The following is a 9797-nucleotide window of genomic DNA, read 5'->3' as shown; positions in this document are numbered from 1 at the left end:
GCTCAACAATGATTTTATTCAACTAACAATATTGTCCACTCAAGGTAGTCGTTTTGTAATTATTAACAAATATACATTTTTCCCAACTAGAAGGCTCAAGTAAATTGCAGACTTTCGTGAACTAGATATTTATTTCGCCATATCCAACTATGCCACTTGGTCACTATAACCAAATCTTGGTTATTATAACTAAACCTTTTTCTGAGTGTATATTTAACGAAATTATTTTCGTAAAATCTGCGCTTGTTTCGTAGAATGTGCGATTGCTTTCATTCTCCACACTGTACAAAACATATTACGAATTATAACACAACACTTTTATTTTGTTTTCATCGTTAATTTTAAGCGTTTTTGTTTAACAAAACGTTTTGAAAAAATGCTTAACATTAATGATTAAAATATAATGAAAGTGTTGTGCTATAATTTTAGTCATGTTTTTTATAGTGTTAATAATAAAAGCAATCATACGTTCTACGAAATAAGAAGAAGAATTTTCTGACTACACTGTGGTTTGGAATTATTAAAAAAGTTTATTTTACCTATAATAAAACTTAAGTCTTTTATTTATATGCATACGAATAGGTTCTATACTACATATTTTTTTTATTGCTTAGGCTTCATTCAATAAAGTATATTGATGCAAAGTGTTAAACTATGAGACACAACAAAACTAAATATAATAAGATATAAAATATGAAAGAATATAAAAAATACTGGTTTTACTTTATTAAACATTATAATATTTTTATGTAGAGGCACTTGACAGATTCGCAGCTTCATCGATGTTTGTTTCCTTGACGACCATAAATTAAAGGAAAATTATAAGGCGTCTGAAAAGCCGGTTTCAGTGAAAAGTCATACATGTACTTACTTTTAATTTCATTAAGTAGTGCTCCTGGCTTAGGCTTGCCGTTGATAGGTATGTAACTGATGAAATTGCCTATTTATCAAGCCCACATTGCAGCGCAAGGCGCAGCGTAGGCGATGTTAAAAACATTGTATGCTTAAAAGCATAGTATATCCACAGCTTTAATATTTAATTTTGTATTGTTTTTTTATCCAGCAAATCTCTTTTTAAAACGTTTAAAATGATATTATACGTCTCACAGCAGCCAACAAGTAATTCCGCAATGACACGCGATACAAAAAAATATGATGAAATATTAAACTGTATGTTGTACGAATTTAAAAAACATGTTCCTGCATTAGTACTTTATACGAAAGTATTAACTAAATTGTACGCATACAGAGATGTAGATTTCGTAAATTTTAAAACCATACGTAAATATTACGAATGCCTTCCTACAATATACAAAATTATTCGTACAGAGATTTGTTCAGTGCTTTACGAATGTGTTTCGTAAAATAAACGTAAGATTTCGTAAATTGTACTGAAAAAATGCCTTACGAAAGTCCTTTCGATATATTTACGTATAGTTCGTAAAATCTTGTTTCGTTGTGAAAAATGTGTTCGGACTATGAACGAAAGTTTCGTACATTGTACAAAAGCCAAGACTAAGAAAGTTTTTCGTAGCACTTTTACGAAATTTTATTTTCAGTGTGGTATATGCAACGGATTTGTGTCCTTTAGCGGCAGCACAGTTAAGCTGATGCCACATAAAACTTTTGCTGCGCTTTACGTGACAGATTCGCTTTTACAGATAAGATGAATTTTATAAGAATTCACCAAGCATGCCACATAGATCGTTGAAGCTGCAGCGCGAAGCGAAAAGATGGCCAACTCCCATCTTTTTGCGCGCTTTGACAATCAGCCGGATTAATACTTATTTTGTTTCGCCCAAATTCGAGTTTTCATGTAGAAACATAAAACTTAATCACATAGCTGATATTTTTAAAGCAAAATATATAAAATCCACAGCAATTTTGATGAGTAAAATAGCAGTACAAAATTGTTTTCTTGGCGTTCATTGTGGCATACCTTTTGCGTCTGGCGCTTTGCTGGCAAAGTTATAAATGTCACGCAAAGCTACAAAGTTTTATCTGGCATCAGCTTTAGTGAATCCCACAATCGTTACTGCAAACAACAAAATTTATTAGCTGACAACTCGACAAGTCGTATTGCTAAAACTTAGAGAATCGCACTACTGGTAATTTACTTTTTAATTCGGGACGCCAAATGATCTGTATTTCTTTTAATGTTCCGTATTTGCCCCGTATTCGGTATTTTGGCATCATTACAGCTCATAAAAATGGCATGCCTATTTTTTAATTTTTAACCGACTTCAATGCGTCGGAATATTTGTAAATATTTTTGTTATGTATGTTACCGAATATCTTTGGACCACGTCAACCGATTTCGAAAATTCTTGCATCGGAAAGGTAGTATCCCAGAGGTGGTCCCATAGTAATCTGGTTTAGATCCGATCATTGGATAAAAAAAAATTACTGTACTCCTAAATTTTTATATGAGATTTGAAGTCGGTTTTGTTTTTTGCTTAAAAATTACTTGTTATTTTTAAATCTGGACGCTTGTGATTCAGATCGAGGAGCACAGATGTATGAATCGAAATAAAACGTTAATAAGTATTGTTCGAATAAAAAAAGAAATTTTACTAGTATTTAGTTTTTAAAAGGGGTTTTCAATGCATTTCACGGTGAATATTCTGTGTGGAGCAAAGTATATTAAACAGATAGCAGCAGTAGAGCAGCTGACTTTACTTTTTCTGGTAATTTCGCCTTAAAATTGCCGGTTTTGTTTATATTTTACTCTCGAATTTCAAACTTTGTCTACATATATGGTTCCGAAACCAACAACAAAGTACACACAGCTTGCTGTTCTTTTTCGGGTACTATTACCTGCCCTATGTGCCCAATGCACTGTGGAGGAAATTTTCAAATTTCGTGAAGAGGGAAGATATTAATTAGGCGAAACTGTGCCAAAAAAATTATTGCTGATTGTATGAGGGATATTATCTTCAACATAAGAAGGCTACCAGGAGAATGTTGTAAAGTAAAAAAGTTCTCAAAGATGGAAGGGAACTGGAACACTAGGGATGGAAAGTTTTGAAAAATAATCGATTCTCGATTCTCGAATCTTACGATTCTTGGAATCGAATAATCGACGGCGAGATTCGAATTATTCGATTCTAATCGATTATTAAAAATCTATAAATATGAGTCTAAATCTATTATAATGAGTAAATTAAAACTATTTTAAGAAGAGCTTTAATAATAAATTTGTGGAAAAATTACTTCATTTCCTATAAAATGTGTGATTGAAACATATTCACGGTACTGTTTGATATGGAAAGGAAATAAATTTGAATACCCTCCTTGAAATTGTTTCTTTTCATAAATTCATTTCTAGCATCTCTATGAGTATGTGCCAATTAGTCTTACTTAATATTTATATTAGTCATGCCAGAAATTTCACAATTCTAACAACTGACGCGTATCTAAAGATGTATGGTAAATAAGAGAATCGTGTTCTCAGAACCGATTCTCGATCGGTTCCGAAAATCTATAATCGATTCACTAAAATCAATTATTTCAGACTTAACTTCCACGAAGATACGGCATAACTTCCAAAATAATTAGATCGGCAGAGAGAGGAGTCCGTGGAAGTTATGCCGAAACCACTTTAAAAATAGTTGGAAATGCTTGTAAAAAATTTGTGTGGTAAAAATCCCGTGGACAGAGTACAAAGCTATGGAAAAATATTTTACAAATATGTGATGTTACAACTGAATATTTAAGTGCTGCTTTCACAAAAGATCGAAAAGGATGCTGTTTCAGGGCTAATAAATCTATGATCATCCTCTAGCTTATGTGGAAAAATTTGGCAAAATAAATTTTTGTCCCATATTCGGCTGCCATAAATATAGTCGCCGCACATATACCCCACAGAAATCAGATTCCTGCTCGGATGCCCTGACTATGTTAGAAATAAAAGGTTTGCCGTGCCATTAAGCGAATAGCGGCCAACAGCTGCGGAAGAGAAAACACAAGCATCCCAAGCAGGGTTGCCACTGACGAAAAAAAATATTTACCATTTTATAAAAAAAAAATTCAACTGGAGTTGTTATAAGCTGATACAGTGAATCAAAAAAGCGCTTGGTATTTTTTTAATATTCGCAATGTTTTTTAGGTAAATTTTTTCGCTATTTTATTTTTATAAGAATATTGTTTGCGCTTTAACCCCATAAAAATCAAGAACTCAAACTATTTACAACATTGAGAACAATTCAAAAACAATTCGTCTAAATACCGAATATTTTACTCTGAATTTTTAGAACCATTTCCGGAATGAATAGAAAAGTCGATTAAGCCATGTCTGTCTGTCCGGCCGTCTATCAGTCTGTCCGTCCGTCCGTGTACACGATAACTCGAGCAAAAATTGAGATATCTCAACGAAATTTGATATGTAGGTTTCCATTTATCCATTTATTTTATTTAAAAATACGAAAACTGCGATATTTTAGTAACTACTGAAGATTATTCACTCAAAATTGATATTTACAACAAATTTTAGACAAAAAATAAGAATATTGTAAATTTTTGGAAAATGGGCGTAGCCACGCCCACTTATGGTTACATGTGTATATCTTGGCAACCGCTGCACCAATTTCTTCCAAACTTGGCACAGTTGTTGGCCTTGGTACAGCATACCAAGTGGAAAGTGGGCGTGGCACCGCCCACTTATGATGACATATATGTATCTCGGTAACCGTTCTACTAATTTGTACCTAACTCCGTATGGTTATTGTGCTTGCCACATAAAAGAAAAACGTTGAAAATTATTGAAATCGAACTAAAATTACGGCCGCTTTTCATATAACGGTAAATTTCAGAAATTCTTGAAACTTAAATATTTCGAAATTTAGGGGCGCTAATTTACTCAAAATTGATACACCCTGGCTTACCATGTCGCGGTAGCTTTCATAAAGGTGAAAAACATATATTTAATACTTGCGCCGGGTATTTAATGTTCGGCTCCGCCCGAACTAAAGGCTCCGTTATGCATACTTGGCATTGCTTGAGAGTTGTCACATAAGGAATCTGTTAAATGAGCTTCGCGTGTAAGCGGTTACCCAACGCACAGCATTACATACGTAAAAGTCTGTTGCTTTTTGATTTCTACGTAAAAATGGTATAGCAGTGCATGCAATGCCAAGTATGCATAACAGAGCCTTTAGACTTTCTTACTTGTTAAAATTTTTTTTGTACAATCATTGCGTGTAAATACAAACCTGTCCATTTTTTCTTTTCATTTGAGGAAACATTTAAAATGTTTAGACAATCAAAAGCTCCTCAAGATTCCAGTAAAATGAGTTTTGAATGGAGCGCGATATATTCGCCTTTTATCGATATACATACTTACATATGTATGATGGCGTTCAAATTAATAGCAGCAAAATTCAAAATGATGCTGTTGGCAACTTATCTTTATTTATTCATTGTTAATAATTTTCATTTAAAATATGGGTCGATCTTTATCAGATACCACTTAAATAAAAGTTTCAAAGCTTATACAAATTTAAAAAAAAGTTAATATCAGAATCTTTAGAAAATTTTCGGGTATGCAGTTTTGTAGCCCATTTAATTTTAATATAATGAAGTACACGTTTCAAGTAGCTAAAGATTACCGTTGATTTTTAGAATTTTTTTTTTTGTGAATGGTGTTGCGCATTTTCTTCCATATAAAAAATGTGCACTAAAGCGTTCGAAAATTAATGCAATAAAGAAGACTACACTTTTGGAAATAAATTTATAATATAAAGCAAACTACGAAATATAAAGTGGGAGCAAAATTTTATTTGGTTTTCGAACAAAATACTTTAACAAAAATCTACCAAAATGAGAACAAATTTACCTTTTTACCAACTCAAATTTGTTCTACCAATTTTGGTAATAATTCACCAAAGTGGCAACCCTGATCCCAAGTGAATGAGCAAACGGATGTCAATATTCAAGTATATTTATATGCTTGTGTGTATCAGAATGAAATGTAATGATGTTGAAGTTGACGAATGTACGAAATGTAGGCAGTTGAAATCGTAGACGATGATGGCGTAACATCACTCATTGAGGGAAGTGCTGCCCTATTGTTGGTGTTGCATTACAAGCGCTCTGCAAATAATGACAAAAGCGGCATTAGAAAAATTGAAAAATAAAAGCAAAAAATAGAATTTTTATATTACAACAGGAAACGTTGCGTCACTACCGGGCTATGCAGCTACCACCACCACCGACACTTCCCGTTGTATAAAAATTGCGCATTGGGTGTTTGCCAATCGATTAAAGGACCGCCCATGTACTCAGCGGAATGTATGTCCCTGGATGATTTTATTATGGCACTAATCGATCCTAATTGATGCGTGAGAAAAAACTCAAGTCCGCGCATTCGAGCATTTGCTGTAAGCCGATATTTTCATGTAATGCCACATGCCACACATTCATTACACTCGAATTACAATGCAGCACTCAGCGCACTGGGACTTTTAGTGTTGGGTGGTTGGTAGGGAGGCGAATAAATTGCGCGTATGCAAATTCATTGCCGAAAGTAGTCGCGCGCGAATGTGGCGTACACAGGGGTGTAGCAGCGCGTAGTTGCGAATGTCAGTCAATTTCTTTTGTCACTTGCTTGTTTTGCTAAAAAAAATTACTGCGGCGATGGGTAACATTACCACCAAAGCAGTTATGTAGTTAAAGTTTTGAAGCCGTCGTCCGGTGCACCCGTTAGCACATGAGCGCCCATAAATTGTGCTGCAATGTCATGCCGCGCGCCACACTCCACACTAGGGATGTTGCGAATGTGGAATTTTAGACATCCGCAGATGCGGTTGTTTAGACGCTAACATCCGCGGATGCGGATGCGAATGCGGATGTCATGTATTTTCAAGAAATAATTTAGGTGGGTAAATTAGGTCATTTAGGTAAATAAAAAATGAAAAGGTTAATCATTTTTAATAATCTGCCCTATCCTGAGTTTTGCCCGCAAAAAAAATTCACCCGAAAATTTGTATTCCGCCCATAGTAAATATGTACATGAAAACCAAAAGTGAAAAGTGAACCGGTTCGGGGAAAATTAAACTCATGATAAGACTGAATGATTTTTTAGTACTTGAATTTAAAAATTGGAACATTGTACTTAATAAAAACTTTTTGAAGGGTCATAAATCAAACCTGCGCTACTATATAACTACTCGCTCGAGGCGACAAACTTGAAAAACTTGAAACTTGGCAAAATTGTATATTCTCTTCGATTGACACTGCACCAGTTGAGAGGACTTTCAGTTATATTTATTGCGGTGCAATAATTACTTTTTGAGATTTTCATCGGGGCTGCAAATGTCGGATGTATCCTCCAGACTTTCATCTTCACAATCTAGCATCATGGCACAATCATTGTTTAAACACCGTCGTTTTCCAAAGAATTCTTCATTCTCATTCTTTTGGTTGTTTCGGAATTTGTCACGTCATCAGCGTTTTTTCGATTTTAGCTTTTGTAACTCATTTTTAATGCTTTCTTCTGTGACTGGTTACATATACGTCTGTGCTTGCACAATATTCCAGGGACCGAAAATAACAGTTATTTTTTTCCAAGTTAAATTTGGCCTAATATTTTTTATTCCGAAATAATCCGGATAATAAAGAAACCGCTTATCTAAATTAAACAAATTTGGTATCATATGAAAGAGAACTGAAATAGCTTTTAAACAGAAATACCGAATGAAGGTTACCCACTCTATTTATATTTTTAACCGACTTCCAAAAAAGGAGGAGGTTATCAGTTCGTCGGATTTTTATTTTTTTTATGTATGTTACTTTAGAACACGTCAACCGTTTTTGATAGTTGTTTTATATATATCTCATGATACACTGATCGGATCTTAACCAGATTAGTATGGGACCACCTCTACACTACCTTATATATATATATATATTTTTTTTTATATGAGAATTGAAGTCGGTTTTTTTTGCTAAAAATTACTTGTTTTATAACTTAATATTAAAGAAATTCATGTAAATACATACCTGACAAAATGTTTGTTCTATGGTAATTAATTAACATTTTTTATTGAAACTTGTTTAATTTGGATAAGCGGTTTGTTTATTATCCGGAAAGTACTTTTATTTCGGAATAAAAAATATTTGGCCAAGTTTAACTCGAAAAAAATAACTGTAATTTTCGGTCCCTTCAATATTCGCATTCGCAAAAGATCCGCATTGATTTTTGGGAATGCGAAAGCGAATGTTAAAATTAATGCGGAAGCTCCGCGGTTGCGAATGTGAATGCGAATATTCGCAACAAGCCTGCTCCACACGTAGCACTCGCATCACACACCACACGTAGCACTCGTTCCACACACCACACGCAGCATTCGTACCACACGCAGCACTCGCGCTCCCATTGCGTAATTGTTGTATTGGCTTTTGCTGTAATAAAACAATACTGATTGAGTGTACGTTGCAATTAATTTACTGCAACTGCTGTTCTTGTTAACGATTGTTATCATTGCTCGCAATCACAGACCGGTCGTGACCAGTGTTGCCACAATTTTTTTTTATTTTTTACCAAAATCCTCGGAAAAAGTTACCAAATTCAACAAAAAATTACCAAACTTATTTTATGTGCAGAACTGTACAAACATACATATCGAGCCCTAACCGTCATAATAACGTATCCGACATTTTTTTTAATTTTGAAAAAAATTTAGCCTACGTTATTTTGGCAGTTAGAGCTCAATACATATGTGTATCCGAAGATACCAAGCTTTTCAGGCAATCAGCGCTACATTAACCTAAAATTTTTACGAAAGTTTGTTGAATTTTTTTAAATATTGAACAAAGTTTGAATTTGTTAGAGCTCTGTTAAAGAAAGAAAAATATTTTTATAAAAAATAACCAAAATTAAGTTACTAAAAAAAATTATATGTTAAAACTTGTCAAAATATGGTGCGGCTATAATTTTTTCGACCACTGTATGTAAACAAGTGACAAGAAAATATATCAAAAATTCAACGCTTGAAGGAAAGCTTTCGACTCCCGTATAGACAGAGTGAAGCCCCGCTGAATGCCGTAGCTTTTTGAACGAGAACATACGTATTGTAATTCAAAAGCTGACGAACTGACAGGGAAAGGTAGGGCCACGCAAAACCTTCCAGGAAAGAACACGGTGGATATACTTAGCAATAGCCACTTTCAAGCAGTTTGTTAAAGAACACACCATTTTAGTAGCCAAGGAATGCTGGAACAGCTTTCGCTTTGCCAAACTTTCAGAATTACCTGGTATTTCTATTAAAGGGAACGCTTACGGTCTACTTACTAATGTGGAATCAGAACCAATATTGACCTATTTGACATGTAAAACCGAATTGAAAAAGTTACCAAATTGAAAAATAAATTACCAAATTACAAAACTTGATAAATAAAGAAAAAAATTACCAATTTTGGTTAAAAATTACCAAAGCGGCAACGCTGGTCGTGACACAATCGCACTCCTTCGCGCTCCTCCTGCCCTCCGGTACATCAATTTTAGATTTTGCTTACGACTAAGTACGCATATATGCTTGGAAAGTATGCTTTATTTTTGCCGCCTTGCGACTGGACCCCTTTAATGGTGCAAACGTACGTGCATTTAAATGGCGCGTGCTTTCAACCGGATATGCCTGATCGCGCATGCCAGCAGAGTCAGCTCCGAAATTCAGCAGTCATATTGTGAAATTGTGAAACCACACTCTTTGGAATTCTCGGGCACTCGTTCATTAGCTGTCAGTGTTGCCGTTTTGATGCATATACTATTTCAAAAGTGATACGTGTTTGTGCTAATTTTC

At 34.4% G+C, this 9797-nt stretch overlaps 1 long non-coding RNA gene across 1 annotated transcript; it reads right to left on the bottom strand.

Moving 5' to 3' along the window:
- Positions 1-5920: 5920 nt before the first annotated feature.
- LOC118752908 lies at positions 5921-7323 on the bottom strand. Its single transcript, XR_004994760.1, has 2 exons — positions 7285-7323; positions 5921-6090 (listed from the first exon to the last, which is right to left on the bottom strand). It is a non-coding gene; the product is annotated as an uncharacterized LOC118752908 (long non-coding RNA).
- Positions 7324-9797: the final 2474 nt, after the last annotated feature.

This window comes from Rhagoletis pomonella, unplaced genomic scaffold (assembly GCF_013731165.1).
Source record: "Rhagoletis pomonella isolate Grant_MI unplaced genomic scaffold, Rhpom_1.0 Rhpom_scaffold_01950, whole genome shotgun sequence".
Lineage (NCBI taxonomy): Eukaryota > Metazoa > Arthropoda > Insecta > Diptera > Tephritidae > Rhagoletis > Rhagoletis pomonella.
This window is presented reverse-complemented; position numbering and strand designations above follow the sequence as displayed.